Source organism: Meles meles, chromosome 2 (assembly GCF_922984935.1).
Source record: "Meles meles chromosome 2, mMelMel3.1 paternal haplotype, whole genome shotgun sequence".
In the NCBI taxonomy this organism is placed as follows: Eukaryota; Metazoa; Chordata; class Mammalia; order Carnivora; family Mustelidae; genus Meles; species Meles meles.
The window spans coordinates 78,176,666-78,189,941 of record NC_060067.1 but is presented as its reverse complement, the minus strand read 5'-3'; the positions used below and the strand labels follow the sequence as shown (position 1 = coordinate 78,189,941).

At 32.1% G+C, this 13,276-nt stretch overlaps 1 pseudogene; it reads right to left on the bottom strand.

Moving 5' to 3' along the window:
• Nucleotides 1–12,060: 12,060 nt before the first annotated feature.
• Nucleotides 12,061–12,159, bottom strand: LOC123937814 (annotated as a pseudogene).
• Between the last annotated feature and the right edge of the window lie 1,117 nt (nucleotides 12,160–13,276).

The window sequence follows — 13,276 nt, the reverse complement described above, 5'->3', positions numbered from 1 at the left end:
GTATTTAGTGTGGTACATTCTTAAGTATTATTTCTACCGAATTTCTCAGATTTGTCCTTCATAGTTTAGCTGTCACTACTTACATCAGTAATATGTTTTTAATTAATGCTTTCGGTTTTAAAAATTCAATGTTAGGGGTTATAATTTTGCCAAGGATACACTTAATTGGTTCCAGTGGCCTACACTTAAATGTGATACATGTTTATTTCCTGAGGGGAAAAAAAGTGAAAAATATTAGTTTGTACTTCTATTATAGAATGAATTTAACAATAACAATATTCCATAGGCAGAAAGAATATTGTTTCATGAAGAAGACAGTCTTATCAAAGAAATTTTTAATTAACTTAGGGGAAAAAGTTATAAACATCAGGTAAGGAAATTCTAAAATAATCAAGTTGTAAGATTAAAAAGATACATATTTTAATATCAAAACCAAGAAAAGTCCCTCTAAACCAAAGTTTAGACTTTTGCACAAAGTTAAAAGCAAAAAAGTCAAAGGATAATCTTGCTCTCCTGAATGTGTTTTTCTTATTAAGTGAAACATGATTTCACATTGACTATTTACTAACAGATATTCAGCTAAACTTATTAGGCAGCCTTGAGCATTCCTTGTGCTATTCATCTATGATTATTCTTTAATATGTGACTGGCTCGGGTGCCATTTACATGTTCTTTATCTGTTTGCTCATTTGTATTGTTTTGCATTTATTCAGGAAATGCAAGTGGCTGATGAAACCATAAAACATTGTTCACCGATTGTGACTAATGAATAAAAAAGTTCAGTGCAAATGTGAGCAGGGTTATTGTTTTCTACAAGATTCATAAATGTAAATACTTAAAAAGAAAATTGAAAAATGTAACTGCTAAGTGAAGCATGATTCTGTAGCTTTCTTTTGTAATATCATTCTGGAGTATCTCTATATCAATCAGGATACCAGCCTTGTTGAAATCCATTAGATATCATACTTCATGCAAAACATTATTATTATTATTTTTGTCAGTGATAATAATCTTTGTTTTTCAAAGAGAATTTGGAAATGGATTTTTATGATAAAAGCATTGGCCCACTTGAGAACACTACTTGATTCAAGGTATTTATTAAAGTATTTTTAACAATTCTAAAATTCATAAGAAAATGAATGAGAAGGCAGACAGGTTGTAAGGTGAGGAAGTCAGTAAGTACACAATGGAAACATTAATGATTGCACTTCCAGAAATTTAGTGCATCAACATTCAAGATATTGATTGTCAAAAAAAAAAAAAAAATTGATGGTCAGCCCTTTGAAGCTACCTCCTCTTGAACAAATATCCTTCCTCATAACAGGAAAAATAATACATATTTTATATAAATGTTTAGATGATTAAATACGATAATGAATGGGGAGTAGTTTTTGTCTAGCATTTACTTGCCGATATTTTGATATAGCTGTGTAAAATGTCTGAAGGCTTTGACTTACTCAATATGATGGAAGTAAAATTGGTTCTCTAGTGTTTTTAACTAAAAATTTAATTAATTGTCTGACAATTAGATAAAAAGTATGATAATCAAATTCAGTAATGAAGCTACTCAAATGGTTTGATAATGAAGAGAAGTCTTTTTGCTACTTCACAGCCTTTAAGAGTTTATGTGCAAATAGAGCAGGAAAAAAATCACCATAGTAAACTAACCTGGGACTAGGAATTCTGGTTCTGCTTCATTCTATCCCATATTTATGAAAGGTGGTGCTCATTTTGAATATGTGTCCAGAATGTCATATTTTCCCTGTATCCACATAAAGGATCTTTGACATTGGAATCCTCCTCTCTGCTCTGATTTCAGAAAGAGTAGATTCAAAGCTATTGCTCTAACTTCTTTTTCTTAGCTCCTAATGGTATTCACTTCAAAGAGGTAAAATTTTCATCAAAACTCCTTAGTGTCTCTGGATTTCTATTTTAGATTCATCTGTGGAATTTTGCTCAAATTGTGTGACAATAAATGCTAGCCTGTCCCATATGAGAGGCAGAATTGAAAAGCATCTTACAGTCTCTGATGATTAAATTAAAGCCTTTGATTAGGAACAAATGTGCTAGTTGGTTTAAAAGCCCCAATAAACTTGAGTTATACATTTGAAATTAACATTTGTCTCTAATCCTGTTGATCTTCCGACCTTGTTTGTGCTAAATATGGGTCTATCTTCAAGTTAATGCATAATTTTATACTCTGTGGACTTAAATTAAATGCCAAATAACTTCAAAAGCTAAAATTAATTGCAAAAATGAAAAGAAGACCACATATCAAAGATTCATTTTAAAAGTTGATATCTCCATAGCATTTTATACCCATTTAAAACTGTTGGCTTACCCTTATTTAGCCTCCCTTAACAATTAAAAGCTTGATATACCATAAGAGTGTACTTTAAATGGTATACACTATTAAGTCCTTCTTACCCTGAATACTAGAAAATAAAAATATGTTATGAAATTAATGATACTCAATTTTTACTCTTAAAGTTTACAATTTATTTTTATGAAATATCAAATAGGTATCTAAATATTTTAATTATGATCTTTTTATTTTTTTTTATTTTTTATTTATTTTTTTCATTTTATTTATTTTTTCAGTGTAACAGTATTCATTCTTTTTGCACAACACCCAGTGCTCCATGCAAAACGTGCCCTCCCCATTACCCACCACCTGTTCCCCCAACCTCCCACCCCTGACCCTTCAAAACCCTCAGGTTGCCCCAACCTCCCACCCCTGACCCTTCAAAACCCTCAGGTTGTTTTTCAGAGTACAATAGCCAGACTATGGAAAGAACCTAGATGTCCATCAACAGATGAATGGATAAAGAAGATGTGGTATATATACACAATGGAATACTAATTATGATCTTTTTAGTGTTCATTTGAAAAAGAAAAAAATATTAACTGTACCAAATAAATTTTGAGTTATATAGAGAATTATATAACTTTAAAAAAAAAGGAATTGTGTAACTTAAATATTCCTTGATGTTTAAATATTTCTTTTTCATGATTGCACTGTAGGAACAGATATTTTCAAGTAGAATTAATTTTCTCATTAACTCTTAGGGACAATAACAACTTATACTTACAGAGGGAGACTATTCTCCTCACTCACCTTTCTCACAAGGTATAGCTTTTATTTTCCTTTTATTTTTATTTTTTTAAAGATTTTATTTATTTATTTGACAGACAGAGATCTCAAGTAGGCAGAGAGGCAGGCAGAGAGAGTGGAGGAAGCAGGCTCCCTGCTGAGCGGAGAGCCCCATGAGGGGCTCGATCCCAGGACCCCGGGATCATGACCTGAGCCAAAGGCAGAGGCTTTAACCCACTGAGCCACCCAGGCGCCCCTATTTTCCTTTTAAACAAGAAAATTTTACGTTTATAAAAATATCCAAGAAGTTTGGTAACAGATCTGGATTTTTTATCCTAAATAATGTCAAGTATTTAAATGATAGGCCAATAGGTGATCATATATTTCAATTTTTATACAGCTATTCAGTATAGTAAAAAGCCACTTAAGGTACATATTACTTGTGGGAAAGTTTATTTTTTTATATAATTTGTGGCACAGTAATATAAAATTTCTGGCAAAAATCCAATGGAAACTTCAACATATTTAATTATTGCATTAGAAAACATCTTTTATTTTTATGAGGGAAAGAAATAAAAATTTCAATTCTGTATTATAACTTTGTTACAGCATTTTGGGATAGGTGGAATTAGGACAGATGTCAATGTCACTTTTTAGATCTACATTATTGCCATGTATTTATTTATTCTTTATATCTGTAATAATAAGAATTTTCATATTTCTGAAAATTTTAAGTCCTTTTATACTCACTATCCTTTTTTTTTTTTTTTTAAGTAACCTAGTGAAGTAACTAGGGCTGCTTCCAAAAACTGGCATTATTCACTAAATATTGATTTTCATAGCCATTGTTCTAAGGAAGAATTCAGAAAAATTCAAATATATCACTCATATAGTAACTTGTGGTGGCTCATTTTTTAAAATTGCCCATAGTACCTGGAATATTTGAAATAATCTCTTTTGGTTGAATTGTTTTCCATAACACCATATGCTGAATTCCTAATCCCTAGTACCACTGAATGTGACCTTATTTGGAAATAGGAATATTATAGGTATCATTAGTTGAGATGAGCTAATACTGAAATAAGGTGGACTTCCAGTGTAATATGGCTGGTGTCATAGGAACATGCAGAAGCTCGGGAGGATGGCATATGAACAGGAAAATTGGAATTAAGTATTGACTAGCCGAGGAATGCCAAAGATTGTTAGCAAATGGACCAGAAACTGGGTAGAGGCAAGGAAGGATTCTTCTCTAGGCCTCATAGGGATCATAGTATTGCTGACACATTGATTTCAAAATTTTAGCCTCCAAAACTGTGAGACTATAAATTTCTATAGCTTTAAACTACCCAGATTGTGGTATTCCCTCACAGCATCACTAGAAATTTCTAATGACTCCAAAATAAGTTGGGGAAACTTTCTATTTAATACTCTGCATTTTTATGTCATAGGTTTTATCACAATTTATTTTAATATCTCCTTCTCTCTCCTCAAAAGATTCTAATCCTCATCAGAATAGAAACTGCTTTCATTCTTCATAACTTGTAAATAGAAGACCCCAAATATATATTTACTGACTACTTGAAAAGTTGCATAATATCTCAAATATTGTCACTGGATAGTATACATGATATCAATTCCTAAAACTATTAAGCAATAATTTCTAAATCGTAGTTCAGAAAGAAAAAGAAGCAGCAACAGAAATAAAGGAAGCTGAAGCCTTCACATTGGAGAACTACCAGAAGTTACTTTATCAACATTCCTACCTATTAGTGACCAAAGCAATAGGTCATGGTTAGAAAGATCAAGGTCAGTTGGATAAACTGATTACCTCCATTATGGGTATATACTAATCTATGGAACAGCATTATGGGGTATGGATTTCTAAAAGGTAAGTGCACAGTGTGTATACAAATGAGAATGTATCTATAGAAAGTATGGGCAGAGCTTTAAATGTTTATTGTAACATAATCTTCAAGCTCATGGTTTTGCTTTCTAATTCATGTAAATGAGAAGAAAAAAAATCACTCAAATAGAAAAGTTAGAATTTTGGATCAAATTCTAAATTATATGAAATAACCCAACCAAACTTTCTTAGCACAAAAAGCATTGCTAAAGGACTGGACCTAGGGTTGGTTTGTTCATTGTTTTTTAACTGTAGTTCTTTTTTTTTTTTTTTGCCACTTGCATTTGTTTACATTGTCTCCAATGTATGAAGTTGGTGACAACTTTTTAATAAGAAAAATACCTAAAATCAGCTAATGGAATATAAGATAATCATAATCAATAAAATCCAGCAAAGTGGTATTAACCAAAAATAAAACTGAGTTCTCCTTCTGGTTAGAATGTAGAAGGATAATGAAAGATTGTCACTCCTACTAAAGTAATAGATAATTACAGGATAAACAGCAACAAAAAACAATTTCTTCAAAACTACTGAAAAGTGTTTGAAATAATGATATCTGAAAGAGCTAAATTTTAGAGTCACATAAGCACTTTTTAGTGACAGAGGTCACTTTTACCTTTAGGGCCAGTCACTGAGGTAGTGCACACGCTCGTCATAAGAAGCCCATCAGAGGACAGTTTTCGCTCAGGTGAGGACAAATCCAGTCAAACGTTTCACAAAGCTAGGCTGGTGTTTCAGATGTATATTTGTTGGAATCTCAAATGCAAAAATAAATGCTTTGCGAAGTAATTCCATTTAGGGAATTTCAGTAATCAGAGGGTGTGCATCAGACTAGAAATGACAGTAACAACACTGCAAAAAGATCTCACTAACTTCACTGTTATTCTCTAACAAGAGGGCATAAAGTTGTCACTCCTTTCCTTACCATAAGAAAGGAGGCAGAAAAAAACTGTAATTTAATGGCTCTTTTTGGATCCTTCAGACAGTTAAGGTCACAGGGCAAACTATCACAAAATAATCTGGAGAATCATAATCAAGATCAGTTTTGTTATAAACTGATGACTAGTAGGAACACAAGTATTCCTACTGGATGAATTGCTGGAGGCTAAGTGTGGATTAACTGGAGAATGTCAAACTCTTCCCAGACCTGTTTTGGGAGGAACTCCACCGGTTTTGTGAGTTTTACCTCCAGGGACCACACTAGCTACTACAATAAAGATAGAAAAAAATTCCTCAAGTTCCTGGTCTTGGGGTGGGGGGAGGTGGGGTGGACCTGGCAACTGATTTGACAGACACTAAAATAATCAGATTATTCTACTTGATAAAGGCCAACTTTCCCACGGAAACTACTAGATCTTATCTACCTGGGTGAAGAACCTTTTGCAGATTCCAGTTTCCTCTTGCCTTCCTGCTTACCTAAGGTTGGAAATAATAATGCTCAGATTTGCCTTTGACATTGTTAGGCCTGGGACTCAGACCCACTAAGAGACTGATATTTAATCGTAAGTTTATAGAATGCTTACCCTACACCAAACCTTAACCACCGTATCTATTAAAGTAGGAGTTTTTGGAGTACAAGTAACAGTGGGAGACTGGAGGAGAAAAGAAAAAAAAAAAAAAAAGGACACAAAGAGCACAAACAGAAGCTAAAGTCTCTGGTTATGTGAATACTGAGAATACAGCAAACATTCAACATAAACCAGCCTCTAGTCACATTGTCACATTTACTCACATTAAAGCCCTATTTTCCTCATTATTTTACCTAATTCTCATGTCTATGTTTTTTGCCTTCTTTTTTCTCTGAAATACAACTGGAGTTAATTATATATAAAATGTGAAATACATGAAAAAATAACAGAAAATCTAGGGGGTAATATTAAGTTAACTCAAAAAAAGGAAGGAAAGAAAAAACAAAAGAACAAAAATACAAGGAAAAAGAAAACAGCAACAGTAGACATAAATCGAACTTTTTCAATAATTAAATAAAAGAGATTAGGCATATCAACTAAGAGACTGAAGACAGGGCACCAAGTGAGTCATTTTGTGAATCATCCAACTCTTGATCTCAACTCTTGATCTCTGCTCAAGTCTTGACCTCAGGGTCATGAGTTCAAGCCCCGCTTGGGGTCCATCCTGGGTATGGAGCCTACTTTTTTTTTTTTTTTTTTAAGATTTTATCTATTTATTTGACAGAGAGAGAGAGAGATCACAAGTAGGCAGAGAGGCTGGCAGAGAGAGAGACAGAAGCAGGCTCCCCACTGAGCGGAGAGCTGTATGTGGGGCTTGAGCCCAATACCCTGAGATCATGAACTGAGCCAAAGGCAGCGGCTTAACCCACTGAGCCACCCAGGTGCCCCTGGAGCCTACTTTAAAAAAAAAAGGCAGGAGAGGTCAGATTGATGAAAATCCAGCATCCAGCTATATGCTGTGCATATATGGTTTACCCTTGAAAGTAAAAGAAAAGAAAAAAAAAAATATTCTGTGAGTAGTAAGTACAAGAAAGCTGGTGAAATTTTAACTTAAAAAAATAGACCTCAGTGTAAAGAGCATCCCAGAGACATAGAAGAATCTTTCATAATGAAAAGTGAAACTTCTCAGAAAGACAACCCAATCAGAAGTACATATTCACTTAATAAAAGACCTTTAAAATACAGGTAGCAAGAAGGAATCAGAATGGACAAAACAGACCAGTCGAATATACTTTTGGATTTTATTATAATGTTCTTAATGGGCATCCATGTTGTTTGGTGACTTGTGATGATCTTAGGACATAAAATTCATTATCATTAAAAGAAAATTTACAGGGGCGCCTGGGTGGCTCAGTGGTTTAAGCCGCTGCCTTCGGCTCAGGTCATGATCTCGGGGTCCTGGGATCGAGTCCCGCATCGGGCTCTCTGCTTGGCAGGGAGCCTGCTTCCCTCTCTCTCTCTCTCTGCCTGCCTCTCTGCCTACTGTGATCTCTCTCTGTGAAATAAATAAATAAAATCTTAAAAAAAAAAAGAAAATTTACAAATAAATAAATAAAATAACAATATTATTATTAAAAGAAAAAATAATGAATTGTAATAAAGAAATTAAAAACTTCTCAACAAAAGATTATTGATAAGAAAATGAAAAGGCAAGACACAGAGTAGGAAGAAGTATGCCTATGACCTGTATCTTACAAGATTTCAGCACTAACATATAAAAGTCTTTTGTTATCCAACAATTTATTATCCAAATAATAAAAATAATTTAAAAAATTATCCAAATAATAAAAAGCCAAATTGTGTGAAAAATAATTGAGTAGCTACTTCAGAAAAGCATACTTGCAAATGCTCAATAAGGAAATAAAATTTGTTCAAAATCAGCAGTTTTGGAGAAATGCCAGTCACTTACGGAGCAGCTAAAATTTAAAAAACAGAAAATAGCAAATGTTGACAAGGATGCAGAACAACTGGGGTTCTTCTACACTGTGGCTGAAAGTGTAAGATGGAAAACCACTTTGATAAACTCTGTAACATTTACCTATAAAGTTAAATGTAATTATTTATAACTTAGCAATTCTACTACTAGATATCTACTCAAGTAAAGAAAACATATATACTCTCAAAATATTTAAACAATAGTATTTAAAGTTGATCTATTCATAATATACAAAGACCAGAAACAACCCAAATACTTATCAATAGTTTAATGGATATTCAAAGTGGGCTTTAGTCAAACAATGGAATAGCCATCCATGTTGTTGTATGTGACTAAAAAACACTAAGAAATAATAATCAAAAAGGAAAAAAACTGATGATGTAAGTAGATGGATAAATTTCAAATAATTAAGTTGAGCACATGGAATGACACAAATAATATATATGAATATATAAATTCAGAATATTACACATAATAGAGAATATGAATATATTATGTATATATATATATATGAAGTTTTTAGAACAGGTAAAATGAAGATATAGTGATTTAATTTGTATTGGTGTTGCCTATAGCTTGGTGATTGATGATAGGGCTGCATGAGAACTTTCTGGGTGATAAAATATTCTGTTTGTTTTGGTTGGTAGTTAAATGGGTATGTGTTTGTGAAAAATCTTTGAGTGATAGACTTAAAACAGTCATTTTATTGCATGCCAATTATTCTTTAAAGTTTATTTAGAATATAAGATAAAAATTTAATATTTTGGCATTAAATGTGTTAACATAAAACTTTTTATTTAAAAGTTTATTAAAATTTCCTCTTATTTTTTCTTAATGTCAGAGTTGTTCTTAGAATATATCCAGAGCATCCCTTTACCTTATATATATATTTTTTTTTTCTTTCTGCCATTTCCATGTTGTGTATATCTTTATAAAATGGAAGCTATCTCCAGAGGATTTATAATCCAGTGCTGTGCTTTCAAGCAGGTCTACAAACTGAGCCACTAAAACAGATGGTTGTCTGGCTTATTCTTACTGATGTTCAGAGAAGGACATTAAAAAATTCCCCTGGTAATGCATTTTTGTGTTTAAACAACCTTAATGTCAGTAAGTTGTTTTTACATCTAACCTGAATCTCCCTTTCTCAAATACAAGTTTCACATGCTTTTGTTTTATCCTCAGTGGAGCAAGAGAACAGATGGCCAGTATCTTCCTTTGAAAAACTATTCATGCACTTAAAGACAGTTTCTAACAAGATCCTTATTTAATCTTCATTTAATTATTGCAATTTACATAATGGCAAAGATGGATCTTCTCTCAGGTTGATCTAGTCTAACGCCCAAAGTTTATGGCATGGAATTTTATCTTATAAGATGCTCAATTAATATAAAATTTTTATGTTATTAAATACAATAACAATATTTGATAACTTATGCTTTTCTTGTAGACTTATAGTACTTATCCCTATATTAATACTTGAGAAAAACTCAGTGATGAAAGAAGTCTACTTAAATGTGTTTATTCAAATATTTTTTTTAAAGATTTTATTTATTTATTTGACAGAGAGAGAGAGAGATCACAAGTAGACAGAGAGGCAGGCAGGGAGAGAGGAAGAAGCCGAAGGCAGTGGCTTAACCCACTGAGCCACCCAGGTGCCCTATTCAAATATTTTTAAATGTTCTTTCCTACCACCTTCTATTTTACTGCAAATCACTAATTAATACTCACAGAAAATGGTATCATGACATTCTTTTTTTCTCTCATTATATTCTTTTAAAAATTAAGAAAGCTAAAGTATCTCAAAACTGTGACAATCACATAGCTCTCTAAATATAAAATCTGTACATATCTGAGAAGGTCTGCTTTATAGATACTATCTATAGCATAGCTTTATTGAGAATAACCAGAAAAACTCAACAAATGTGTAAAAATGATATGTTGCAAATCTTCAGAAAATTTATGTGACAGGAAACAATCTGGAGCACAATAAAAAATAATAAGACATGGGACGCCTGGGTGGCTTACTTGGTTAAGCATCTACATTTGGCTCAGATTAGGTTCCCAGGGTCTTGGGACTGAGTCCCATATCAGGCTTCTTGCTCAGCAGAGAGTATGCTTCTCCCTCTCTCTGCCACTCCCCCTGTTTGTGTTCTCTCTCCCTCTGGCAAATAATAAATAAAATACTTTAAAAAATAACAAAGCATAAGGGAAGACAATATTTTCCAAACAATAGACAAAATAGATAATACAAAGATGCAGGGATAAAGCTAATGGGATTATCAGATTATGACTTCTAAATAAATGCAATTAAATATTTTAGAAATTAAGTGACTAGGTAAAAATTTTGGTGTAAATAATTGGAAACTGTTAAAATGAATCCAATACAAATTATAAAATTAAAAAGAAAAACTGAAATTAATAATTTATGCATTTAATGGCAGATTAAACCCAGCTTGAGAGAGAGAATTAGTAAATTTACATATAAAAAATATCTACACTGGAGTTTGGAAAGACAGTGATGGGAAATGTAGAAAAACTAAGAAATAAAAATATTTTAAAGGTATAATATTCATGCAATTATATTCTCCAAAGATGAGGATGGGGAGGGCACGTTTTGCATGGAGCACTGGGTGTTGTGCAAAAAGAATGAATACTGTTACGCTGAAAAAATTAATAAAAAGGGAAAAAAAAAAAGAACATAGGCACAAGTAAATGGAAGAGATAACGAATAAGAAATTTCAAACTGATAAAAAGTATTGTTATTATTTCAAGAACCACTATATAATTTAGCAGCATTCAATTATACACACATGAACACATATGCCTATGATAACAAGTCATAACAGTAAATTTCCTAAAAACCCAAGAAAAGATAGGAAATCTTAAAAGTAGTCAGAAGAAAAATAGACACTTTATATTTAAAGGAATAAAAATAAGAATTAAAGCTAATTTCTCAGTGTAAAAATAGGAGCAGCATAAAATGAGATATTACATTGAAAGTTTTAAGGAAATAACTGCAAATCTAGAACCAACATGAATAAAAGTGTATGTCAATAATGAAGACATTTCTAGACAAAGAAAAGCAGTAAACATTTATTTGACAGTAATTAAAGGCTTTTTTCCAGGCAGAAGAAATTATTCAAGTTAGGAAGTTTGTAACACAGGAAGAAATGGTGAGTAAATGTAGAATGAGGACAATGGTAAATATCATGGCATATCTAATTGATTACTGACTATGCAAAAATGATATTGTGAGAGTCTAAATTATATAAAAATAAATTCATAAACCATATATCGGGAAAGAGTAAATAAATACTGTCTTCTAATTAACCCATGCATTGCCCAGGAAGTGAAGAAGTACCATTTCATATATATTTTAATAAATGAGGAAAACTAGTTTATGTCAATTTGCCAATTTAAGAGAAAATGTAATCCCAGCTCCTTTGCCTGTCTCATAAGAAAAAGTACTTCATATATGGAACATATAAAATGTCCCTCTTTAAATCCCCTTGTCTTGCTTAAACATTTTTAACTTTTGAAAATCACAATACACCCACTTTGCAATGTAACTTTTGATGCCTCTTCATCAAATCTCTTTAGTTTACCCTAGGAATTTAGTTGTTACAACTTATAAGTCCTGTAGACAAATTGTTTCCAGAGTTTATAGTTAAGAGTCCATCATCTTTCCATCATCCTTTTGCAGGGGCCATGCTAGTCTCCTCTGTATGATTCCAATATGTGCTGCCGAAGCAAGCACAAGAGTTCACCATCTTTTTGATTGATGTGGCAGATAAAGTCCAAGGTTGGGATTTAAGGGAGTGAGAAAAAGGGATAATTATTTCACTTAATTCCTTTTTGGGTAACTTTTCTTAGTTTTCATTGGCATAGCAAGAGGTATTTTCAATTACTTATTTTTTCAGCCAATTCTTTTCAATATATATTACAGTTAGTGAAAATATCTCCCAGATACCGGGAATCATTTACCAGATCATTTCAAAGAACCATAAGAAAAAAGTTTTTTTGAATTATAATTCCTTTATTGGGATGTTAAAAAAAAAATTCTGTATGAGGACTGCTAGTTATATGCCATGCTAAATGTACAATCCTGCAGACTGATTTTATATTGAAATGTTAACACCATTCAGAGTAAAATCTTAAGCATAGGAGATATTCTCTGAATGGATATTTAGAATCTCTTTCCTTTTGAATCCTCTCATGTTTGATTTTCAGATCAGGCACTAGTAATCAACAGTTGTAGTGAATACCCAATCTGAGACTCACATTGCATAGAGAGTGATAGAAATAGATAAAGACTGTCAGACAGAAAAAGAGAAAGTGACAAAGATGAATACTAAGGATAATTTACTTGGATATATAAACTATTCATTCTAAAATAATAAGAGTAGATAGAGGGAACAAAGCTATCTTGCTCTACATGTCTTCATGTACAAATCATTCTAACCATACTTCAGTGCAAGAATCTTAACAATGGGCAGAAGTTAAAATAGTTAAATCTACTTAAAATACAAAAGCAAAAAAAAAAAAACTTTCTTAATTAGTATATACTTCCTCTTAGAAGTGTGGATTTTTTTCTGCTTAACAAAGGCTTAGCAACATGTATCATATATAATCTGAAAATGGATTTGTATGACATACCAGCCAGCAACAATATAGGTTTTTGTCTTCTGTCTTGTACCTATAGAAATTGCTCACTAAGGGAAAAATATGATACTTTTTGTTCTTACTGTTGAAAAAAATGGAATTGAACTGCATGAGTTTTTCACATATGAAATATATATAATTAAAAAATAAATAGGCCCTGAACTTTATTTCAATAGTAAGGTTGTTGTTGTAATTATCAATGGTATATTACT